The sequence below is a fragment of the Arvicanthis niloticus genome, chromosome 4 (assembly GCF_011762505.2).
Source record: "Arvicanthis niloticus isolate mArvNil1 chromosome 4, mArvNil1.pat.X, whole genome shotgun sequence".
Lineage (NCBI taxonomy): Eukaryota > Metazoa > Chordata > Mammalia > Rodentia > Muridae > Arvicanthis > Arvicanthis niloticus.
The window spans coordinates 48,336,109-48,352,987 of NC_047661.1; the positions used below are offsets into that span (position 1 = coordinate 48,336,109).

A 16,879-nucleotide genomic window follows, 5' to 3' on the forward strand; every position below is an offset into this window, starting at 1 on the left:
TGAGTCATACAAGGTATGCTAGAGATAGAAGTAAAAAGAAAGAAAGAAATCCTAAAATAAATGGTTAAAATTAGGTAACTTTTTTTTCTGATTTGGATAAAAGAATCCAAAAGGCAATTTTGTTACTTAACTTTCTGAAGCTCGACTCTTTTTGTTTTATTTCAAAACAAATGTGACATCAAATAATACTTAAGCTGTCACCATTTTGTATGTATCATTGTGAACTTTTGGTCACACCGCATTTCACATAAGCCTGTGGCTCACATGCAGAAATAGTTATACTACAGTCTTTACTTCTAGTAGGTTAACGTGCCACATTCACATGCAAACAAGAAAACCTTTCGGTGTGGTTACAAAAACAACTTTCCATATACTATGGTGAGGGCTTCAGAAAATTAATGACATTTTTCTCTTCACATCCAAAATACGTGTTGAATAATGCAGACGAATCTAGTAAGTCGAACAACAGTTTGACTCTAACTCTGTTTACATGGTGAGACCAGGGTTTTCATGTGCAGTTGAACATATTGGATGTTTGCAAACAAATTTTCACAACAAACTTCACATAGGATAATGAAGGTAATATGAAAATTCAGACATCTGTCACACTAATAAAGTCACAATGCAGTCTTTAAAATACAGTTTCTGAAGTAAAATCATAACACAGAATCAGACTGAATTAAAGAGACTATGCCTCACACACCAGCCAAAAGAAATATTCATATTCTCTACAGCACTTCTGTAAAAAAAAAAAAAAATTACAATACATAACCATTTGGACATTGTCTTAATATAAACTAAAAAAAAAAAAAAAAGACACTAATTTTCTTGGTTTTACTTAATATTCCAGATGCTCCTTTGATTCAATAAACAATAGTACAAATGACTTTCTTTCTTATGGAGTGAAGATTGCGAAGTTCTGATGAATAAGTTGTGAGCAATGCTAACACTGAAAAATACAGGGGAAAAATCTTGTAACCCCAGTAGTTAGCAGGACACAACTCCCAGAGACTAAAGTCACTGTGTGAAAACAACTTAAGAAAGTCTAATTGAATACACTGTAGACAAGTTTATCTCCAGAAAACTAAAACTAACTCACAATTTTCTGACAGGACAGCAGCGTATCTACTGAGCTAGACTCCTGATAAGCACATGGTCCTTGTGACTGCATACTCAACTTGCCCAAATGTTGTATTGTGATGCTAAATTAGCATATGAGAAGACATGTAAGGTACTAACTCATAGTTTAGCTTGGCCCAACTAACAAAATTAAAGTCTTTGTGACATTTGAACAGCTCTCATTGGAGCAGGACCATTGTGAACATTGCTTTACCAATTACCAAAGATCACGCAGATATCAAATGGCAAGAGTGTTGAGACTCTGAGCTATCTTTTGACAGTATTTGATGCAAATTTTGTTTACTTAGATATAAAGATGATATGTAGTGTATTCCCAATATCTACATAGCACTTTTGAAATGCACCTATGTTAGACCTGTTTTTATGTTCAGTCTAAATCCCCTTCACTGATGCAAGAGTACCACCTTAGCATTGTGACTTTGGAGTATTTTGTGTGGGAGCTTTAGCAGTCATGTACAATCTCTTCTCATTTCTTCCCTTGGTAGATTTCTCATGTATTTCCTGGCTAGATTTTATACATATCATATATATGAAATAAATATATATATGTATACATATGTATATACACACACATATGTATGTATGTATATATACATACATATATACATATATATACATATATTGTGTGTGTGTATATACATATATATATATATATATAGCTTTTTTCATTAAGCTTCCATGCCCTTAATATACAATAATTTTTTTTCTGTAAAACTCCCCATCCCATTTCAAGTATGTTTTCTCTAAATTCCAAATGGTCATCAGATACTTAGTTACTGGAATCACTAGTCAAGAACTCTAGACAAGATCACAGTAAGACTGAAGTCTGTCATTTGAAGACCATTATAGAAGGGGACTCCAATAATCCAGGTAATTTCTTCACTGTGTCAAGAGCAGATAAAAAAACAGCATTTTGATCAGTAATAATGCTTCCTGTGCTGCTTCTTATCTGTTATCTGTGGAAGACAGTTCAATCTGATTTACTTGGGTAAATTTTCCCCACCACCATCTAAAGACTTTTTTAGATTATATACAGAAACATCTTCAAAGTAGGTGCAAGTGGCTTTGTTGTATCTCCTTTTCAATGTTCTTTTTGCACAGTGTAGCACTTGTGATCACACCTCTAATTATATTATGGTTGATACATCTTAAGTTCTAGTTAAGCATCAGGTCCTAAAAAGAAAAATAATTTTAAACCACCTCTAAATTTTTCTCCATTGTGTACTATAACTCAATAGGCAGAAGTCTTATTCCATAACATCTTTTATTTCAGATCTGGATTTACTTTGCCATACTGCAAAGAGGTCAAGGGTCTATTTTTTATCATCACTGGAAGAGTACTTCTTACTTACAAAGAAAAAAACGAATCATGTTCAAAATTAAGCAAGGACAAAAACCCCTATTTTTCCAATTAGGGGTAAAGTAAACATGAGTGTAAATATTCTGAGAAACAGCACACAGCTTCCACCAAAATAGTTCCCACCAAAATGTTCCACAAGAGTGGAGAAAGACAACAGAATGCCAGAGACCGAAAGTGGGCAGGGTATGGCGGAAGCAACAAGGGAAGAAGAGAGCAGAAGGCCCAGGGCAGAATTAGGACTAGCTGTTGTGTCTTACGGCCTCCTGTGGCAGCTCTCTCAGTGGTTCACGGACTGGAGGAAACTCGTCTACATGCTGTAACAATCTGACTTCGGATATCTGCAGTAAAAATTTTTAGTCCAGTTATTAATAATAATTTGTCAGAACCAAATCATTATGATATCAAAGTGCTCACTGTTCTACTTCCTTTTGTTTTCTAATGAAATGTTTTTGTTTCTATCATGGGCTTCCTTTTGATTGCCTAACACCAGACAGGCTAACCAGCAATTTCCGTAGTAATTATGATTAGCATATAATTAAGAATAAGTATCATGCTCCTGCAATAAATAAGCAATCATGAAGATAAAAATTGGAGCAGAGAAGGTGTTGTCAGTCCATCAAACCCTCCACTGATTATAAATTCTGTTGTAACCAACACTGCAGATTAAAGAGCAAGTATGGTCATAGGTTCTTGGTGTGTTGTGCCTGCTTCCTAGGGACTCCCAGAGCTGGAATCGCCCTTTTCTACTTCTGCCAGTGTAACCAAACACGATCAGAGAGTTAGCAGTGTCATTATCTTCCATTTCGTTCCTCTTTAGAATGTCATCATTGTTTATGCATTCTTGCAGTTACACCAAACCCCTGAATTTTAAATATAAAAGTTAAATCCCTAAATTACAGTCTCAATTTAACCATGTTGTAATTATAGCTGAGATCATATTCTATCTTCTATCACTCAAAACTAGCACAAAGCATTGAGTCTTTTTCAGTTTCAATTATATCAAATTTGTAAGATGAAAATGTTAAGTTGGGATTAAGAACAGAGCAGTTTGCTGTCAATAATATTTCTCAGAAGTTGACTGATTTGACAATTTATGTTCATGAAGCACTAAAGAATTTTAATTTGTACTGGGCAATAAGGGGTAGAGCCCATTGTATGGGGTAAGGGTAACTGATTGAAATTAGTTTCAAGTATCTATTCTTTTTTATTGAAAAAAGTTATATTTTATTTTTTTCAGAATATGAAAATTTATTACTGTGTTTCCATTGTCAAGTTTTATGATCTTGGTCTTTCCTTCTTGTCTTTGTATAGAGCCAAAAGAGACACATTGGCTACTTTAACCACCTTAAAGCGGACTCCAGGAATACCACCTACAGCATGACCTTTTCGACCAAATCCAGCAACCAGAACTTCATCATTTTCCTCAATAAAGTTCAAGCAGCCATCATTGGGCAAGAATGCTGTGATCTTCTTGCCGTTCTTAATGAGCTGCACCTTGACACACTTCCTGATGGTAGAATTTGGCTGTTTGGCTTCAACCCCTACTTTTTCCAGCACAATTCCCTTTGCATGAGAGGCACCCCCAAATGAATTGGCCTTCAGGTCTGTGCCCAAGTGGGCTTTCTTGTACTGTTTATCATGCCACTTCTGGTTCCCTCAGTGACTGCAGAGCTTCTGGGCAGTACAGAGACCACGACACTTGCCCATCTTGCCAGCGCCATGGATGCGAGAGAAAGAACAAAATTTTATTTTAATTGTGGTTTCTCCTACCTCAACTCCTCCCACATCTTCCTCACTTCTCCAACTACCCAAACCCATACCTTCCTTTCTCTCTCATTAAGATACAGTCATCTGAAAATAATAGTAATAAGATAAAGTAAAAACAAACTGGAATAGGACAAGAGAAAGAAACAGAGGAAAATGAGCCAAAGAAAAAGTTCAAGAAACATATAGATGAAGACACACACATTTGCATACACAGAAATCCCATAAAAACACAAAATATATAAATAAACAAAGAACTTGTCAAGAAAGGGAAGAGGAGGAGGAGGAGGAGGAGGAGGAGGAGGAGGAGGAGGAGGAAACACCCTGACAAAGCATTATAAGACAAAGAACCTCTAAAAATGCCACTGAATTCATTTTGTACTGGCCATCTACTGCTGAGCATTGGAACATGGGGCCTCCCTTTAGACTGAGGAGCGGTTTGAATATTCAATGAGTCTCCAATGGAAAAACTGATTTTTTTTTTTTTTAATTTGCAAGGAGTTATCTGAGATTGCTTCTGAGTTATGGATGTGGCCTTGTATCCACTTCCCCTCTCAGTGACCCTCATGAAGGAATGGTTTAACATACATAAGCTGATAAATGTAACCCACCATATAAACAGTATGATCATCTCACTGGATACAGAAAAGACCTAAGACAAAATTCAACACCCCTTACCATCAAAGTCTTGGAGAGGCTAGGGATACAAGAGACATACATCAACATAGTAAAGACAATTTGCAGTAAGCCCAAAGCCAACATCAACCTAAATGGAGAGAAACACTAAGCATTTCCACTAAAATCAGAATCAAGACAGGGTTGTCTACTCTCTCATACCTATTCAATATAGTACTTGAAGTCTTAGCTGGTGCAATAAAACAACTGGAGGAGGTCAATGAAATACAAACAAAAGGGAACAAACTCAAAGTATTTTTATTTGCAGATGATATTATAGTATACATAAGTGGCCCTAAAATTCCACTAGGGAATCCCTACAGCTGATAAACACTTTCAGGAAAGGGGAAGAATAATTAATACACAAATATCAGTAGCCTTCCTGTATATAAATGACAAGTGGACTGAGAAAAAGTCAGAAAAACAACACTCTTTACAATAGCCTCAAAAATAAAATGTCTTGTGGTAACTGTAGCCGAACAAGTGAAAAACTTGTATAATAATGACACTAAAAACTTTAAGACATTGAAGAAAGAAATTTAAGATGATATCAGAAGATGGAAAGATCTTAAATGTTTATAAATTGATAGGATTAATATAGTAAAAATAATCATACTATCAAAAGCAATCTACAGATTCAATGCAGTCTCCATCAAAGTTCCAAAGCAATTCTTCACAGAACTGAAAGGACAATTTTTAGCTTCATATAAAAGTATCTGTTCTTTAAAATAACTCAGAATTACCAAGCATGATGGCACATGCCTTTAACTCCAGCTTTCAGGAGGCAGAGGCAGGTAGATCTTTGAATTTGAGGTCAGTCTGATCTACAGAATAAGTTCTATGACAGTCAGAGAGATTCACAGAAAAACCTGGTCTCAAAAACAAAAAACAAACAAAATAAACAAACAAACAAAAAAACCTCAGAAGAATTTCAACCTTATATTTGGAAGAATAATAAACTCATGTTGCAGAATGAAAGACACTCAACTTTCTAAACAGTATTTTTTTTTAGAAGTAAAGTTAGAAATAATCAGAATAAGTGGAAATGATTTTTCTTTACCCAGAGTGTCATTCTGATTTTAATTCTGCTTTAATAGGTCCTGGACCATAACCCAGAAGGACTAGGGGAATGTGCATAGTTCTGTCCTGGGCCTGGTAGGTTTTCTTGTTCTTATGATTTGTTCTGTCTCATGTGTAGGTGATACAGCATTCACTAATCAGAAAGCATTTGTAGAGAATCTAATGTATGTCTAAGAGTGATGAAGTCAGGCATGGCCCTTGCTTTCATGGGACATAAAGTCTCACAAAAAGAAAACAAATTAAAAATCCAGATAGTAACCCAGTAAGTATTAGTAAGATAACTTCTATACAGAAGTCACGCACATTGTCTGTGGAGTTATTGAAGACATTTGTAAGAAACATATACAGAAGAAACAGGCTGACTGAAGTGATATAATTAGTCAAGAGAAAGAGCATTCATGCCAGAATACTGGAGCAAAGACCCTGAGACAGGAGCTGACAGAAAAACATGCATGACACATAGGAGTGAGGGATCGAGGTTCATAACAAGGCTGGAAAGACTGACAAAGCCTGTAGGCAACGCAAGTAGCCATGAGTCTGGTTTATGGTGTGAGAAAGGGGATGGGCAAAGGGAAGCTGCCAATGGACTTTATGTGGTGCACTGTGAGACCATCATAATGAGCATGAAGGAAAAACCACAAAGGCAGAGACCTGAGGCACAAGACTAGCCGGAGGCTTCAGCAGCAGTCTCAGCCAGTGATGATAAAGCTGGGATGGAGTGATGGCAACAGTGTTAAGAAATGGATGTGGGGACTGGTGAGATGGCTCAGTGGTTAGGAGCACTGGCTCCTCTTCCAGGACCAGAGTTCTTGTCCCACCTACATGGTGACTCCCAACCATACTTGCGCATACATGGCCACCAGAACTCATGTTCGTGTACACACATACATAACTAAAAACAAATAATTTTTAAGAAGAAGTGGACATGTAGCATCACTAGTGATGAGAGACCCTAAGAGAATAAACATCAGGTGGAGAATACTAAAAAAACAAAGACCTGAATTCCTGCCAGACATAGAGAGAACATTCACAGTTAATGTCAACCCTATTCCTCTACCACCATACCACAAATACACATTTCTTTTCTCGTTCAGTACATTCAGCTGCTGCCATTTCTATCATAACCATCTCTTGTTTGTCAAAATGAAAATTATGTAAATGAGAAGGTAATAAATAATCCAATAAATAAATATAAATAAGTGTCAAAGGGGGGACAGTTAAAAATAACTGAAAAGTTTTTGACAAGAGTAACTGTAACAGCTCCTGGTAAGTGAAATAGAAATGTGTCCAGGAAGAGAAGGTTTGGAGGAAGCCTGGGGCGAGGCAACGGTGGCTGATATAGATCATATTTCATATTCCAATGGTCTAGGAGTCTGTGGGGCTGTTAGGGAGGGCGAGGTAGACTGAAATGTGCTATGTTAAATAGCTCCTACATCTATGAAATGACAAGAGCCAGTCATGTAATAATTTCACTATATAATTCCATCTTTGTTAAAGGATATTTGAAAATATACATGTTTCACATAACATTTATATGCATGAAAGTACAAACATTAACATCTGGACAATATTAACAATGTAAAGGGTGGAAAAAAAGCCCACCAACAAAAAAATTTTGTTCTTTATTTTAATTTTTTAGAATAAATATCTACTCACATGAGTTTCTTTTTTTTTTAACCATAAAGAGGACTATAGACACTTACTGTAAAGCAATGGTCTATTATAAACACCGTTGACTTCAACTGCTCTTATTGAATCAGAATAAAGACTAGATATCAAATTGTAAACTATCATAAGAAAATAAATGTTTTAAAGATCCTGTGAAATCTAAACCAGATATGAATGTCAGAAATTCATCTTTTGGAAATAGAAAGAATATCCCTGAGGCAAAACAACAGGAAGCACAAGAGAAGTCACAAAAAGATGTTGAACTTCTAGGCCATTTCAAGGATGCTATTTATAGATAAGCAGGGAACTGGTCTTGGAAGCCTGTGTCTAGGGCAGTTTCCCTAAGATGAGATTACACTTTCAGTGGTTTCTTTCCATATACCTCACAAGCTGTCTGTGTCTGTCTACCAGACTTCTCTATATCAGCTAGTTACAAAGCTGACAATGCCTGCACATCACTTAGGAAGGAGGAAAAAAGCAGAGCACATAACAATGCTCTAATATACTGACCAGAAGGCAAAAACAGTCCACAGCCAATTCAATGTGCAACTAACAGACCCTAGAAGTATGTGTGTCTAAGTCCCTTACATAAAGACATATTTTAGGTATAGCATGGAAGGCTCTAAGGTTCATTATCCTTCCCCACACACCCTAACTCAGGTCTAGGTTCTGAAGAGCTGTTCAGTCAATGTATAAGGTTTGCTTGAGCAAGCTTGAAGAGATTATCCAAGGAAACATTGCTGATAAATCTTGTAAATCCTATCAATCAATCAACCACCCAACCAATCTACCTACCTACCTACCAACCCAATGGACTCCAAAAAGGCGGCGCCAAGTGCTGTCCTCGACTTTTTACATTATCATCTTACTCAAGCTAGTAACAATTTCAACTGTCTTGTTTTCATCTTACAATGATAAAATACTCCGACAAAAGCAAATTGAGTGAGAGAGGGTTTACTTTAGCTCCCAATTCAAGATGCAGACCATCTTAGCAGAGAGGTCAAGGCAGCAGGAGCTGAGAAAAGCCAGTCACATTGCAGCTTCAGTGGAGCAGAGACAGGAGGGAGCCTTCCCAACTCATTTTCTTCTGTTTACTCTGTCCAGGGTTTATTGCTGAGGGAAGAAAATCACCCACTGTAGACAGGTCTTCCAACTTCAATTATGCAGTCAAGATAATCCCCCACAGGCATGCCCAGAGGCCTGTCTCCCAGGTGATCCTAGATTCTGTCAAGTTGACAATTAACATGAAGCATCACACCAATTAAGGTAGATTTAATTATTTAAAAGATGAAAAAACTGAAACCCAGAGACAGCAATTTGCCTATGCCCATCTTCACCATCTGAAAGGCAAGATTTACACCAAATCCGTCTGACTCCAAACTGGGGATCTTTTCCCAGTAGCCCAGAAACTCTTCAGGAGTTCTCTCTGACATCCATAATGTACATATCTGAATTTTGAACATCCATACTTGTTTGGCGTTTTCTTCTTTTTTTTAAAAAAAAAGATTTTTTTTACAACAGTTTTTGTTCATGACATAACACAGTATAATCATTGACTTTTTAAAGTTTTGTGTGACTATTAAATTTTTTTACTGGAGATATTAGACACTGATAGATTTACCTACCTGAACTTTATGTAAAATAATTGAAGTTATAAAAATATCTAAAATATCAGGCACTTCACTCTCATCATTATGAATTTTACACGCTAATAAATGCAAGGTTTCCAATTATCCTCTATGCCATACTCTGCTGCCTCCATGTCCTATGTCCTTTCTCTTAGCAGCTCATTTCATCTGCTACTTTCAGATGACAAAAGTGACCTGAACACCTGGCTGTCACTCTCACATGCTTACTAGCATCATTTCATATCTCTCTCCTGTTTCTCCTTCTTACCTCTATCCCTGTAGTCCAGGTCTCAGTCCTATGCCCTCTGGCCCAGAACTTCATAACCAAAATGCCTACTGGCTACGTCTTACTCTGGCATCTCCAGGCTCTCTTTGTTTGCTGGCATCTTCTTAGTAGTGTTTTTCCATTGTGGTGGTTTGAATAAGAGTGCCCTCCACCACCATTGGCTCATATATTTGAATGTTTAGTAATTAGGGAGTGGCACTGTTTGAGAAAGGTTAGGAAGTATGTGGTATTGTTGAAGAAAGCGTGCCACTGGCAATGGGCTTTGAGAGTTCATAAACCCATGCAAGCTCTCTCTTTCTCTCTACCTATACATCATGCAAACTCTCTCTTTCTCTCTACCTATACAGCTCTCAGCTGTAGCTCCAGTGCCTGACTGCATATTGCCATGCTCCTCACTATGACGACAATGCACTGAGCCTCTGATGCTGGAAGCAAGCACTTAATTAAATGCTTTCTTTCATAGCAGTTGCTGTGGTCATGATGTCTCTTCACAGAGATAGAACAATGCCTAAAATGGAAGTTGGTGTTAAGGAGTGGGGTATTTCTGTGACAGGTCTGACCTTGCTGCTTGTTGGAGGAATGTAGACTTTGGGACTTAGGGTAAGTAAAGCAGTTGAGTGCTTTAAGCAGGATTTAATAGGTCACACTAGTAAAAGCATGGAAGACAGGTGGTACTGAGAGAATGTAAATTATAGAGCTTGGCTCAAGAAGTTTCAGAGAAGAATATTAATAAGTAAACTATAGAGACTATTCTTGTGGTATTTTGGCGAAGAATGTGGCTACCTTTTCCCTTTATCCTAAAAGTCTGCCTGAGGAGAAATTGAAGTTTTGGACTAATGGCTTTGGCAAAAGAGATTTCACAACAACATAGTATTGACTCTGTCACGCAGTTATTAGTAGTTAGTCTTCTGCAGATCTATAATGAAAGAGAGCAAACTAGGCAAAGGGAAATACAAAGTGTGAAGCTTGAGGGGAAATGGGGCACCAGGAAGTGTATCCGAGCTAATTCCAGTGCTCAGGTAGATAATACATTTCAAGAAAAGCCTGTTTGCTAAATGGAATGAAGCGAGTGATGACCTCAGGCTAAGATCCCACCCAGCTAAGCTTCCACCTGAATTTCTTTGGAGACAAAGTAAAGAAAAGCTTGAGCAGCAAAGCAAATGATCAACAATAGAAAGCTGGTGTAGAGGTAATTGAAGAAGGGCACCATGTTCCAGCCTCAGCAAGCAGCAGAAAACGGCAGCTTTGGCTACGTGATTCTGACTCTAGAGCTAAGCACACAAGAAAGAGGCTTATGAAATCTCCCTTTGTGACTAAGGAAAGTCACCAAGGCCAGGTGTGTGTCTGGGATATCCCTCTGTGGAGGCCCAGAAAGGCCATTGCATGAAGCTATGAAGGTAAAGCATTGAAGAATCCAAAATGTTGGAGATACCAGAGTCATGGGATATCTGACAAGAAGAGCTATTAACAGGGTTGGAGTCAGCCCCAAAGAGAGAACTGTGTTGTACACAACAAAGCTGAAAGGAGTTGGAAATCTGAAGAGTGCTTTGGCGACAGACATGAAGGTACAAAATTCAGAGTTTTCCCTACTGGCTCAATCTTGCTTTGGTCCACTATTTCCTCACTGTGCTCTCTTTCCTCCCTTCTGGAACAGTAATATATATTATGTGCTGTTGTATGTTAGAAGTGTGTGATGTACTTTAATTTTGATTTTACAGTTACAAGATTGCTTTGAGTCTCAGAAGAGACCTTTGGACTTTTGAAGTTAGACTAAATGTATTTAACATTATGGTATAGCTATACACCTAGTGGAATCAGAAAGTGGAATGTGGTGGTTTGAATCAAAATGGTCCCTATAGGCTCATATATGTGAATGCTTTGTGATACTATTTGAGAAGGATTAGGAGGTGTGGCCTTGCTGGAGTAGGTATGAACTTGTTGGAGGAAGGTTGTCATTGGAGATGGACTTTGACATTTCAAAAGTTCATGCCAGGCCCAGCATCTCTGTATCTGTTTCCATCTCTTTGTCTCCATCTTCCTCTCCTTCTCCTTCTCCTTCTCCTTCTCCTTCTCCTTCTCCTGCTCCTTCTACTACTACTCCTACTCCTCCTCCTCCTCCTCCTCCTCCTCCTCCTCCTCCTCCTTCTCCCTCTTTCTCCTTCTCCTCCCTCCTTCCTCCTGCCTCCTCCCTCCTTCCTCCTTTCTCCTCCCTCCTCCCTCCTCCCCCCTCCTCCCTCCTCCCTCCTCCTCCTCCTCCTCCTCCCTCTTTCTCCTTCTCCTTCTCCTTCTCCTTCTCCTTCTCCTTCTCCTTCTCCTTCTCCTTCTCCTTCTCCTTCTCCTTCTCCTTCTCCCTCTCTCTCTCTCTCTCTCTCTCTCTCTCTCTCTCTCTCTCTCTCTCCCTCTCTCTCTCTCTCCCTCTCTCTTTCTCTCTCTACTTACAGATCAGAATGTAGCTCTTGGCTACTGCTACAATGACTGCCTGGTCCACTGCACTTTCCATTGATGATAATGAACAAAACATCTGAAACTGGAAGCAAGCCCCCAACTAAAAGTTTCTTTCACAACAGTTGCCTTGGTGTCTCTTCACAGCAACAGAACAGTGACTCAAACATCCATTCAACTTAAATTAAATTCTAGGGCCCACATGTCTTCAAGTTTCTGCTCTATTTCTTTTCTTCACAGCTTACAGCCCCCCAAAATTAACAAGTCTTGCATCCTCACCTTGTATTTATCTTCAACCTGTATCTCATAGGATCGTTACCTCTACCTCTTCTCCCCTGGCCTTGATCATATCACAAAATGCCTCCTTCTAGAAACTGCAGTAGACATGTTACAAGCCTCTTTGGAACTTGAACCCTTAGCCATGTTTACACAGGTAATTACTGTCTCTTTAAGACGAGCTCATCCTTACAGCTCATGAAACTACTTGTAGGGCTTTCTGATGCATCCTCGGCCTCCCATAACAATTTTCTCTTCTGGATCCTTCTCTTTCCTGACCACAAAGTGTGAACCTTCATGAGTTTCCTCGGGCTCTTTTCTCTTTGCACCATATGCTTTCTTATGGTGACATCATATACATTTAACGACTTCTTATCCATCTGGACATAGCCAACACTTACCCTATTATAATCCCAGAAATATAGAAGTTCCAGACGATTCACGTGTTTATTTGCCAGTCTGTCATCTCTGTGGACGACACTGCTATTCCAAAACTCAGAAAGTTCAAAGTTGAACGAAGCATCTCTCCACGCCTCCTTACATATTTTCTCTCGGTAAATGTGTATGAAAAAGCTTGCCCACCTGGCTTCTCCATCTGTTCTTCCATACTCCCTTCAGCTCCCAATCCACAACCACATAGGCTTATTTCCAACTGGAAGATGTTTTTCCCATTCCTTCATCCACATCAAGAGATTACTACTTGTAATGTGTCTAATAATGTGTATTTCCATCCTCAATCTTACTCTCAATCCTTGGCTGATTTAATTCCTAAATATACTTCATGTTTCAATGAAAATATCTTTTCATCCTGAAGATTTCCTAACCCCTTATTATATGTTTACTTTATTCCCACTAACCCTGCAGTTCTGAAAATGAATTTAAAATTGTTTATTCTTTACATATCTCCTTCACTAGCCTGAAACTCTGAGTGAGTAGTGGTTGGACTAGGTTTATCTTTTTTTAACTGTTAATATTTTCTATGCAAATCCAAATGTATGGATGGATGTGTGAATAGCTTTGTTCATATGCATAGGGTCGCATTGTGCACAATTTGTATCCCGCTTTTAGAACTTGACAACTTTTGTCAGCATTGATGATACCATAGTTGTCTGCCAGCTAGTCAGTCCCACTGTATTCTTCAGTCATCATCTTTAACAACAAGCCCATGGACACATACCCTTTAAATAGCTTTATTTGAAGACAAAGCTCTAAAGGCAAAAACTTTAAAGCTGTGAGTACTAGCAAAAAAAAAAAAAAAAAAAAAAAAAAAAACCAAACCAGTGGGTTATAGCCCTTGTTTTCACAGACTTTTCTAGCATTTATCTGCCTCAACAGTACCCATAGCAAGGAAAAATTTGATGGTGAGAGCTTTATCCTGAAGCATACAAGTCCTGACAACTTCCCAATAACAAATGCTGGGTGATACACAAATGGCTTCCAGCTTTTCATCTACACTGTCAACACTGAGTGTTTGCTTGGCAAGCATGTGGTCTCTGGGAAAGCAAAAGAGGAAGTGAAAATTGCAAGAGCCAATAGGTGCTTCGGGTGCTTCTTGGCACCTTGTGCCAGCTGCAGACAACCAGAATACACTGACTTGTGTTTATCTTAATCAGCATACAACCACCTCCACTGTTCAGGTGAGGTCTTCCACCCCACTTACTTATAAACCTATGATCATCCTGCTCTTGATGAGATTATTTGGGTTTTATGTTTTTCCTAATCTTCTCCAAGCCTAGCTTGCAGGATTTGTTATGAAGAAAAACTAAATAACTATATATTTATTTAACAAATTCCTTAATCAGTAAAGCTTTGCATTTCCAACTTTCTACTACTACAAAATGGAACACTGACAAAGTCAATAGAATTTCTGGGTCAAAGATTATATTATGTCTATATGCACACATATACATATATGGATACAAATAACTCCACCATATTTTTCATGGATGTTTGTTCATATTTTTGTTTCAATAAATTTATGTTTCTCTTGTGTCCTATTATGATGTGAGACTCCAATTTTCTGGGGTTTTTTTCTTTATTTATCTTGGTTGCCTGAATTCTATCAAATTTTTTTCAAGCACTCAAAAGGTCTCTAGTACTACTGGTTATGTGTTTGACAATGCCCTTTTGCTACTATATCAAGTAAATATAATGTTTATTAGAATACTGTATTGCATCATGTATAGCATAGTATAGTAATGGCATGCAAAGAGACAGATTGATCAATGGCAAAAGAAAGAGCCCAGAAGTACATTTAGTACATGGAAAAGTTAAATATTCTATAAAAGTAACATTCTATTCATGAAAAAGAGTATGACGTGACATGACAGGCTGCTCAATTGAAAAATATCACGTTAGGCTTGTAGCTCATACTACATTTAAAAACCAATTCCAATAAATTAAAGTGAAACAAAACTGAAAATAACACAAATTGCACAACATATATCAAAGACCATAGTTACAGCTAGTGTAGGAGCTTTATAATTGAGGCAGAAAACCTGGGGGCTTTTAAGACTTTATAAGTACATTTAAAAAAAATCAAAGACACAAAAGATGACCATAAATGGGGCTGGAGAGACATATCAGCAGTTAAAAGCCCTTTGCTGATCTTGGAGAAGACCTGGGATCAGTTCCCAGCACCCACACCGTGGCTTACAACCATCCATAACTCCACTTCCAGGGAGTCTGATACCCTCTTCTGGCCTCTGAGGATACCAAGCATACACATGATACACATACATTCAGTCAAAACACTCTTCACTAAAATAAATAAATCTAAAAGAAATTCAAGATACCATAAATGATAAGACTCTCTGCAATACAGATCAAGAATAGTGGATTCATGTTTATGTTAGAGAAATAACTCCTTGTAAGGGGAAATAGTGTATAGTTTGAATCAGCCATGTTTCTTAGAGGTTGATGTTCTGTGTGCCTGTTTCTCAGCTGATAGTATTGTTGGGGAAGAAACCTTTCAAAGGCAGTGCTGGCTGGCAGCTATGGTTCCTCCTGGGAAGCCACAGCTAAGACCCAGTGCCTGGCTCTCCTGTTGCTCTCTCTGCTCTTCCTTCTGTCCATGCTGCAGACACACACTTCCATCACTAATGCTGAGTGGCTCCACCATTCCTGCTCTGCCATAATGGACTGAATCCCTCAGAAATCATGAGCCAAAATAGATTCCCTTTAAGTTATTTGTTGGCTATTCTGTTAAAAAAAAAAAAAAAAAAAAAAAAAAAAAAAAAAAAAAAAAAAAAAAACCTAACACAGAAATGGATAAAGGGTGTATTATACATTTTCATATGAATATGCATACATATATGAATTTGTATAATCACACAATAGCCCATTCAAATAGTCAAAAAGCATGAGAACTACTCCAAATCACTCTAACACAGAGAAATGTAAAGTGAAAAAAAATAATCTAATTCAAGTGAATACTCACAAAATTGTTGAGGCAGAGCATCAGCTCAGCAGCTATCTCTTTCTCTGTCGTATCTTGTGAGGTTTCTACTCTCTCTGCTCACCCAGCACCCTAGCTCAGAAGTACAAGCACAACACAGTAAAGAACATGCTCAATTCCTGAACTGGGTACTCTTAATTTATTTGCACCTCTCATTTTCCGTGTGTTTTATGTGCACTTATACAGATGAATCCACATATTTCACTGTATCGCTGTATATATTTTGCTACTAATTCAGTTAGTGGAAAAAAGGTAATTCAACTATAAACAGAGATCAGTTTAAAATTGCTTACTGAAGAGATTCTTGTAATTTCACAGCTAATGAGGTGTATTGTTACCAATACACTTCTTTTTAAAAAAACTATTTAAATTTACTATGGTTTTTAAAATTGAGTAGACCACAGTCGTCTCAGAATCATTTGAATGAAGATGGTATTCTATAACTAGCTTAGGAAAACTAGTTTGATTTTAGTATTTTTAAACTTTTAAAATTTTTCTTTATAGATTAAGAAAGATACCCACCCCTTTCGTGGATTAAAAATAGATCTAATCAACATTCCAAAAATGGAAATATTACAAGCATGTAAACTAGGTGGTTGGGCACTGATTTACACACTTTATGGAGTTAAATAAAATGGATATAAAACAATTTGACTTTTAAAATCCACTCTACTTTAGGACAGCATGGAACAAACATGAAGACAATGTACAAAAACCTGTAAAATTTACTAAATCTGTACAAGCCCATGGGACCATGTCTGTCTTTTGTAAACATTACATCTTCGGGTTTATCTACAAATGTCCCTATCAACCCCTAAGTGTGTGACTTTATCTCTTGCCTGTCTTTGTCCTCAGTCTACCTTCTTCTTTCATTCTTGTGCTTGTGAGGGAGACTTAAAGAAAACAAACATTAACACAGGTAATATCCAGAAGGTCACATTAATGAACATACGACCATCATTTTGTCTGGGAAATGTTCACTGCCTCTTCATCCCCCCTAATCTGCACATAAAGAAATTCTGCTTGCTTCATACTTGCATTCAAATGTTAATTAATTCCGCTTGAAAGGAATATATAAAGAAAGGCTGGTGCCTCCCTTATTT

At 37.7% G+C, this 16,879-nt stretch overlaps 1 pseudogene; it reads right to left on the reverse strand.

Moving 5' to 3' along the window:
- Positions 1-3,758: 3,758 nt before the first annotated feature.
- On the reverse strand, positions 3,759-4,207 carry LOC117707581 (small ribosomal subunit protein uS12 pseudogene; annotated as a pseudogene).
- Positions 4,208-16,879: the final 12,672 nt, after the last annotated feature.